Source organism: Montipora capricornis, chromosome 2, assembly GCF_036669925.1.
Source record: "Montipora capricornis isolate CH-2021 chromosome 2, ASM3666992v2, whole genome shotgun sequence".
NCBI classification, from domain to species: domain Eukaryota; kingdom Metazoa; phylum Cnidaria; class Anthozoa; order Scleractinia; family Acroporidae; genus Montipora; species Montipora capricornis.
In genome coordinates this window covers 37,800,270-37,809,895 of record NC_090884.1, presented here as the reverse complement: position 1 = coordinate 37,809,895, position 9,626 = coordinate 37,800,270, and positions in this window count along the sequence as shown.

Below are 9,626 nucleotides of genomic sequence, written 5' to 3'. Positions count from 1 at the left end.
CACCAGACACTGAGTTTGAAAACCTTATTCCGTTCATGCCAAAGGACTACTATTCGTGAAACTAATTTACTCAGTATCACAAGTTGAAGCAACTAGAAGACCTTTTGTCCATGAATTACACAAAAACCAAATATGACTGTTGTTACCTTGCAAAAGTTTCGATTTTAGAGTTGGTTCTGGTGGACGCCAGCTGCTGGTAGCATTCGAGACCTGACCCTGAAACTAATTTTCCTGTTTATCTGCAAAACACATATAAAGACCAACACTGCTGTCTGATTAGTGGGCAAATTCCACCAACACTCAGTTGTGCAACAAGAGTGAGCGCAGAATAATACAAGGGATTACCGGAAAAGTCATCCAATAAAAAAAAAAGTTGAACGGTTGTATGACAAACAAAACTTGTTTAAAACCGCCAGAATGCTGCTCACGTAGTGACTCTATTACAACACAGTCCTCCGTTTTAATTAAATGGGCAACTTCAATAAGCGCTCAATTTAGCTGAATGAAAAGGTTATTACCGATGTCTCTCAGCTAATACGAACACTATGATTGGTCAATTCGGGTACTGTCTGCTTTACTCCTTGATGTTCTTTCTCGCCAGATTAGAGTGGGGTATTTAATACCCAAACATAAGTAATCTCCAGTGAATTAGTTGCCGAGGAGTTCATAAAGACAGGACATGGAAAACAAATGAAAAGGCGAGAAAAAGAAAAAAAAACCCTGAGATATGTACAGCAAGACTGATTTTTGCATTCATCTTTTCCCATAATTATATACTCATTTAAACAAAGGTATCTGGTTAATTTAAGCGCCCGGTTAAATCGATGCATTTCACAATGAAGGAAGGGTTCAGATCCTTCATTCAAACAATGTAAATTTCCGCACTAGGTCTAGTAATGTCTTGGAGGGAGAATATTGTAATAAATTCTGTTATTGATCATCGCAGTTAAAGTGGAGTAACTTGATCAATTTCAAGGAAGCCTGGAAAAACAAAACGGGACTCAATGTGCTGTGAGTGGCGATATTAAAAAAACTTGCAAATTACGTCAGTGGAAGCTTTGTGGCAGAGCTGTGTACAGCGCAATTATACCGCTCCGCGTTTTGGTCCCGTTCAAGTCTACATTTTCTTTTTGCTTATCATTTCTTTGCAACTACTTAGTTTGGTAAAGGTAAAGGTAAAGGTAAAGGTAAAGTAACTTTATTTAACGTCGGTAGTTCCTTCAGCTACGAGGCTGGTATCAATGGAAGCCGACGGTGCTCCCTTTACCCCCCTCTCCCTCTGTCAGTGCTCCGTTTTACGGGTATTTAAAGCTATAGTTACAAGGATCAGAAAAAAGTCGAAACGGACCTTTAAGTGACCGAGGATCGAACCGGGGACTTTTCGCTCCGAAAGCCGCGCTCTAGCCAACTGAGCCACGACTGCTCCTTCATTAAATGTGAAGATCTTTTGCATAGAAAAAGCCAAGGGTTGCAACACGTCACTGATGTCATTAACTGCATCACAAGCCAAAAAATCAGTTAAAAACATAATTGAACGAAAATATTTGGACTAGCTAATACCCTAGGTCCAATATTAAACGACTAAAAACTGTCATTAAACGACCCATTCCAAAGTCTTAACATTTCCGGACGTATGTACGGCTGGATGTTAAGAGATTGCGCTCAGAGGCCTTTCCATTCGCATTCTTTTGACCCTATTCTTTTCTTTATTTGCTCAATAAGGCAATTTCGTTCAATTGAATACTTTTTAGTTTGCCGAAAGCCATTTTATTTGAGAACTTACTTGTAATAATGTGATGATGAAAACATTCTACGTAAACACGGATTGGTCTATTGTTTCTACAGTTTCTGTTTGTTTGTGGGGCATTGTTTTCTTAACCAATTTCGAGAGCCGCTATTATAGATGCGTCGAAGCACTTTCAAAACATATTCATCGAAGTTCGAGGATAATAGAGAATACAAACCAAGACATTTAGGCCACAAGAAGATGTTAATTGTTATTAATCGAACTTGGAAGATAAACGGCTTTCCGATTTTCTAAATCTGCCAATACAGTTTACGTCTGAACGAGCCGTACATATTTCTTTTTTTACTCTTATTGTTGCATTGTAGTTGAAGAAGTGTGAATAAAAGAACTTAAACTTGAACTTCAGCTTTTGTCGAGACATACAGCGAATACTGTAGTCACAAGATCGTTTGTGGCTTTTTTTTTTGGATATTTAGTGATAAATGGTTGCTTCTCTGCCCAAAACAGCTGATGAAGCGCGTCATATTGTAATGAAGCCTTTTAGCTGTGACCTCATCGCGTAAACAACGTAGGCAAGTTGACAAAAACCTTCAACGTTTTGCATACACACTATCTGATGTGCAAGCGAGCGTCTGTGTAAAGTGTCTTTAGTGCGCGTGTTTAACGTCATTTGTCTTTGGTACGAGTGTTAACTCTAAAAAGTTATTTAAATTTAGTTAAAGTCGTTCTTGATAACGATATACGGTTGTATCTAGCGTTGAGAATCATGATCAACTCACATCGATGGTTTTCCGCTGCGTTCGGTTGAGTTGAGACGGCCAACATCGCATCAATGCCAAAAGAGTGTTAAGAAAAATTTAACTTACCTCGCCAAGCGCTGCCTCCTGCCACTTTTTATCCCGACCTGATCAAAGAACATTTTCATTCAATATGATAATTACCATTTTGATTCGCACATAATTTTTGAATGATTTGCGAGGGCAGTAACGATTGCGGAACATTTAACCCCATGGCTATAAAGGGGACATTTCGTTGTAAATATTAAATATTTCGCGCGTAAACACAACTTCTTACAAGCCACTGGTGAATGAAATATCTATCACAAACCGGAAAATCCGGCGAACACGTCAGTTCGTCAGCAATTGATCGAGCTGTCTCCTTAATTAAATTGCATATTGTGAGATATATCCAGCCGGCTCGTATGCGGTCCGTATAAGGTTTGCCATTGAGATATACACCTGTTCACGGACAATATACCGGAAAATGTTTAAATGGGGTGCTGTTCCACTATACACGACAAATGCACTAGCAAAAACATTTTTCTCAGATCACAAGTGACGAATCTTTTCTAAGACTTTAGGGTGAACATTGTTACTGTACCATGCACTTTGTAATGCGCCGATCAAATCGAAACTTCAACATCCCTCCCCCCCCCCCCCTCGGGCAAACCAAGGACATTTAACTATCTTCTGTGCCCAGGAAGTGGGGAATTTGACCTTTGCCTGCGTGGGATGGGGAAAATTTAACCGGAAGAGTCAGGTTTCAAATGATTTTTTTTCGGGCACCGAAATCGCTAACAGCCATAAAACACATGTTTAGACGAGATGGAAGAGTTTAAAGGAAGAGATATAAAATTTGTGAGCGATTGGCTTACAAAAAAGGTCTTCAAAAGTCGGGGACAGACAGACAAATCCGACGACAGGGTAGGGTTAGGGTTAGGGTTAGGCATTTAAACACTATTTTGGACCGAGGGGGCGGGAATTTGAACGATCCAATCTTCAAAAGTTCAAATGCCCGTGGTTTGCCCGAAGGGGGGGGGGGGGGGGGAGGTGGATGTTGAAGTTTCGAGTTGATCGGTGCATGACAATGGTGTTGTCGTGGAAATCTGAACTCTGCAGAAGTCTTGCAGTTTCTTGTAGAGAGAAGCTCGCGCTATAGTTCTACAGAAAGTGGTAAATGTGACCTTATTAAGATATAAGTGAACAACTCAGAAAGGATTGACGGTGGAACTGTCCCGAATTATAGGCCATATAATCTTTCGTAGGTCTCATCTTACGAATGCAAGTTCTGTGGAATAAGACTGTCTGGGGATTTTAACTCGTTTATTAGGGAACGAAAGAAGCTGGAATTCTGCTGAAATCATCCTTGAATAAGTGTAGTTCTTCAAGACCTGCATCATCCAGTGCCGCCGTACTATATTATAAATAGATTTTGCCTTTGAGGCTTTCCTTTAAAAAGGGCAAAGCGAGTTTAACGTTGAAATAAAGTTGTGTTCAGTGTTGTCGTAGTGTGATTTGCCTCTTCTATGCTCCGCAAAGTGCAAGCGTGTATCACTAACATGAATTTGATAATGCGTTCACTGACCCTCCCCTTTATATTAAATTTACAAAAGGAAAGCTCGCGCGCAATGTGAAAATAATATTCTCATCTCACAGCCTCGAGCAGTGTCTCTTTTCCTTGATGTTGCTATTTCCGTATTTCAGTCCAATATAAAGGTGAAATCAACAGCGGGTTCACAGATCCGTTGATTGCCATGCACATTTTAATGACATTGTTACGACTTTTGTGGCATACTGTTGTCAAAGTTTCTTGAGAAATCGATACGAATAAACGTAACTAATAAGGACTTACATGATTTTTTTCAACTTGGGACAAAGCCTTCTACACTTTAATGGATTATATTCCCACAGGAACTGGCTAAAGATGATGTATTTTAACCTTTTACTGTGACACTTAAGCTTACGAGTGACTGAGAAGAGTGTACTAATATCCTTAATTTTCTCATTCTTCAGGTACGCTGTAATTTACGGCTTAAACCTTTCTTTGAATCCACCTGCACCTTCAATCCGCATGATAAAGCAGCAAATTACACGAATTGAAATATCTTAACACGACGGATTACCGTAACTAACAAAAACAAAAACCCGGTGTCTTGCAAACATTTTGACACAGATGTACACGCAAGGTAACTTGATCACTGCGCCCGCTGAATTCGATGTCACTTTACTTGTGCAGCTAAAAGTACAATAGAAAAATCCCAAATGTTTTTCGCTGATGGTAACTTTTTATATTCGCGGTTCAAATATTTTATTTTTTTCATGTCGCAATTTTTTTTGCTCATGGCAAAATATTTTATTCTCGATCAACACTTCCTGAACACTTCCTTCTGCTCTTCCTAAAAACTGTGTATCAATATTTATTTACCTCTGCATCAATATTTGTCTTGCTCACAGCAGGCTAAAAGAACTCTGTACCTTGCGTTTAAATAGAAGTGCCTGGCACAAAGTGGTACCGGTATATTTTGAGGTCTCCCAACCAGATACTAACCCCGCCGGACCCATGGGCCCACGCAAACACTCTTAGGGATTCGTCACGCGTTGACGAGGCCCTAAGAGTGTTTGCGTGGAAGGCTACGTCGAACAGGGCTTAACTTCAGTGAACTTTTGTCTTAGAAAGCTATCAGGGGCTCAGAGTTCACGCTTAACCTTGTGGTGAAAAAGAAGTTGTAGGGGAACATGAAAATGATTATCATGTCAGTCTCGAAGCCAATGTTCTGCGATTCCCTTTTATTTTCTTCAATCTTTTTGGGTTTAGTATTTTACTAGTAACCAAATGTCTTCTCAGGGGGCTATTTACCTAAGACAGGCACTATAATGATTTACGACACCAAATGTCGTGTACTATTGAATCTCCTGGAAGACAAAACGCAGCTCAATTGACAATATGGAATAAAGCGCTGCGTTACTGCACTACCAGACGTACGCAATGCGTGCCTATTTTCAAATTCAGACGCAAAATACGATGCCAAATTTTACATTCCGGCAAAGCCAAGACTCTTCTTAACACGTATTGCTATATATAATTAGGAAGAGGGGTTATCTCTTTGTTGGATTGAAGATTGGATCAGATTGGTTGGACGTGATGATTAATTAAAAGCAACAAGAACGGCTTAAAACCTATACAGCATATTTTCCCAAGCGTCTTTGAATTTAGTGAAAACCGCAACTAAAAGTTTCAATTTATGCAACACAACTTTAAAAAGTCCGCTTCTATCACGCATGAAAAACTACCAAGACAATACCGACGCAATACACTTTTGCAGCTTCGTGGATTCACGACACTTTCGGTTTGGCCAAAAAAAATCTTCAATTGCAAAGACAAAAAGATTGCCCGTTACGCAGTGATATTTCAACGCCCACCCGGGAAAAAGAAACAATTACATTTTCTTGTAGAATTTGCCAGAAGAAGCCACTCGGGACGCGAGGCTATCTTCTTGTGTCAACATGTTCTAGTGTCGATAGTAGATAACGCTATCATTGAACTTATAATTTCCACCTTTGAATTTATTTTTACTGATATGCGTTACAAGTACGTACCTAGTTTTTGTTCAGTCACGGATGATGAGAAATTGAGCTATAAGCTGAGAATACAACCTCTCTTTCCTCAATTTACCTGGTTGGGAGCAATCACTGAAGATGAATCTGCAAGGTTGAGGAGAGTACGGTACCTTCAACACCAGAGACTGTTGTATTATCATGAGCGCATTGCAAGATTATTAGCAGGCGTTACAAATGTCACAGTAATAATAAGACTTTATTTTCTAGTTTACAAATATGTTTGTTATACCTCCCAACTCAAATACTTTTTCTGATTGGAGGAGAACGTGTCACGTGTCATTGGTCAAAACTTCATGACGCCCTAGGGCAACAACAACTTGAACTTTCGACTCACACGTGATCAGGTCGTGCACCTTTGAAACGGCGGCAAATCTGTACGCCAGCCGACCTCAAGCAAATAATTTTTATCTGTGTATTGTTCTATTTTGAGTTGGGAGGTATAACAAAACACTTAATGACTGGCCCCTCGGGAAACAGTGAGTTTTGTTTCCCCTCGACCTCAATGTTTCCCACGCCTTCGCCTCGGGGAACATTGAGGGTGTCGGGGAAACAAAACTCACTGTTTCCCTTAGGGCCAGTCATTAAGTGCTTAATGTAAACTAATGGTGGACACCTAACGACAAAGAAGAATCCCTTTCTTGTTCATTAGTTCCTTCAACATTTTATTTCAGTGTCTCCGGATTGTAAATTAGCTAGAAGGTAGCTTAGGGGAGAAGATTCTGTGAAGCGGTTAGCACTAGCCTTCCACTGAACAATGCGACCCGGGTTCGATAGGGGGGTTAGTTTGTTCTCTCCTCTGTTCGGGTACGTAATACGGTTTCCTCAGGGGTTTTTTTTTATCAAAAGAGCATTTTGTAAATTTAAGTGTTTTAATTTGACTTTATTTCATGCATGCTGTCTCTCTAATCTTGAGGCAGTCGGTTTCGCTACATAAGTTCGAAGTTAGAATAAGGTAATAGACAAACAAACTTGTGACTTGCGACGGTACTTTTAAGAAAATTGTAGAAATAACTATTCTGGTATATTTGATCACTTTCCTTACCTACTGAAACCTGCAGATCTGAAAGAAATAATTAAAAGATCAGTTTGATCCAGAACATGGGGAAAATCTTACATGAAACCCATTTTCGAATTTCAGTCTAGCAGAGTGGAAAGCAAGTATTCGGCGGTAAGAAAAGTTGAAAGCTCTGCATCCAATCTTATATCAGTTGCTCGATGGAAATTTAATCCTCGGTTCTTCAAAAAGCGTCGATCCCAGGCTGAGTTCAAAAGCATCAATTGGCATATTGAACAGCAACTACGAATGAGTCGGTTTGAGGAGAAGTGGACAGTTTTGTACTGATTCTTGTTTAACGGATTGTTTGTGACGAAGAAGAGTTGCTTTAAAAACATCCTACATGATAAAGCGCTCTCTACGACATAGCTAAGATTTCTCAGTGGCAAGAAAGTTTGTTGAATTGGAGTCTTCTTACTCCCGACTGAGTTACTTAGATCAACGAGGAATAAATATGCACTGGATTTAGGGTAAAGAATACTTACTTACCTGTTCTAGACATCAGTATATGTAATGTTTGATCTGTTAAACTCTTATTTTCCTAGTTTAAATCAGTAGGGACGTCTCTCGTTTTAACACTGAATTCTATTTACCGCAACCATTACAAGATTAGTTCGTTACCTTCTCTTTCGAGTTCACGAAACTGAGGTTCGCAAGCTTTTAAGTAGCAAGTGCAGTGTATTATTAACAAAATTAGCATTTGTATTTTGATGGAGAGATTCTACATGTACGTTTTCACAAATGCTATGGTTTCAAACTAGCGGAAGGCATCAGTGTTTCAGTTTGAAATGACTGCTTCAGCCGTCCAACCTGCTCGGCATAATTATAAAGCCGACATGACTTTGCATTAAATGCATTCGTGAGCAGTTCAATTATTCAAATTCAGCTTCTGTCATCCAAAACCTTCTTGGCTACCGATATGACTTTTCTTAAAGTTAATGACGGAATAATACAGAGATAGTGGCGAATTCTCTACTTAGCCCAGAATGCTCTTAGTGAAATACTTTATGATTGCAGTTCTGAGTTAAAACGTTCTTGAATCACAAAGGATGTTCACACTGAACGACACACTGCCACTGACTTAGGTTTAATCATGATTTCTTGGAGGCGTGAGTGTATTCAGTGTCCATTTCAATTGTGTTAGCAGTAGCAATAAATGTATTGTGATTCTAATCTAGTCGAGCTTTGCCCTCTGTCATTAGGTCGTGTCCGAGTTTTTGTCTGTCTCCTCTTCAAATCGAGTCGACATGCGAAGTTTTTCTTATGAAAATTAGTTTTCATTCATATGTAAAGTACAACTAATTACCATTAAAAAAAAAACTTCGCACTTAGACTCGCTTTGAAGAGGAGGCAGACATGAACTCGGAAATGGCCTATTGTTCAAAAACCGCCGACTTCCGTGGTTGTTCAAATATTGGTTTCAAATCGTATTGGGATGCAGCAGAGTGAACGTAACTTTCAACTACACACTACTAAATTAAATGAACATTGCATATTGCAAATTCTCTTTTCCTCTGCTGTTTAAGAGAACGAGTTCTTTGTACATATGGAAATGACGAGTCTTCTATTGCGTTCGTGATCAGTGGACATTATTAGTAGTTCTAAGCTATTTTGGTTGTACTTAAACAGGAAGTTCCAGCTGAGTTTCAAAACTCAGGAATGAGAACTATAATAGTGCTCCAATATCGTAGAATAGGTGAATACCGGTCCTCTTGGTAATAATAAATAACAAGACGTATTAACGTTCCTCTCACGATGTAGTCACTTAGGTACCCGACCGTCGTTTCCCAGCGATCGCTTCTTCACCCAAACAACATTCGATTAACTGACGTCCGGGCTTCAATGCTTGGTTGAGTCTTGACAAAGCGACTATGGAAGGACTACCGCCTGCTAGGAAAAACATAGTGATGCAACACCACAGAAACACCCAAATAAAACTAGTTGTAAACATCAGAAAGGATTGAAGCTATTTTTATTTTGTGGCTTTTCATAAGAGAGCCATTGAGAGTCATTTTACGGTCACGACAGACCTTTGAGGAGGGTTATTTTGTGGCTATTGTTAGTTTTGCATCCAATATTTTTACCTTCATTCATTTGTTTGTCATTTGAGAGCAGAATTTTAACAATACTAAACCCACAAAGTGTCAAATAGTCATCTGGATTCCAGTTTCAGCATAATATAAATAGTGTTCAATGTTGAGTCAGGTGTTAAGTGTTCACGTATCTATCGTGCCAGTTGGATGACATTAAAAGAAAAAAAAGGTCCGCAATGCGTACTTGGGGTCTTATGCTTAGTTTAACTCCAATTCAGCCCACCATGCGTCCATGCGTGATTGGTTGAAAATTTGCCACAATGCAGCAGTGAAATGGGTTTCTTCAGTATGCTTCAAATTTCATGCCCTGTTTAGAATTTTACATCGATGACTTG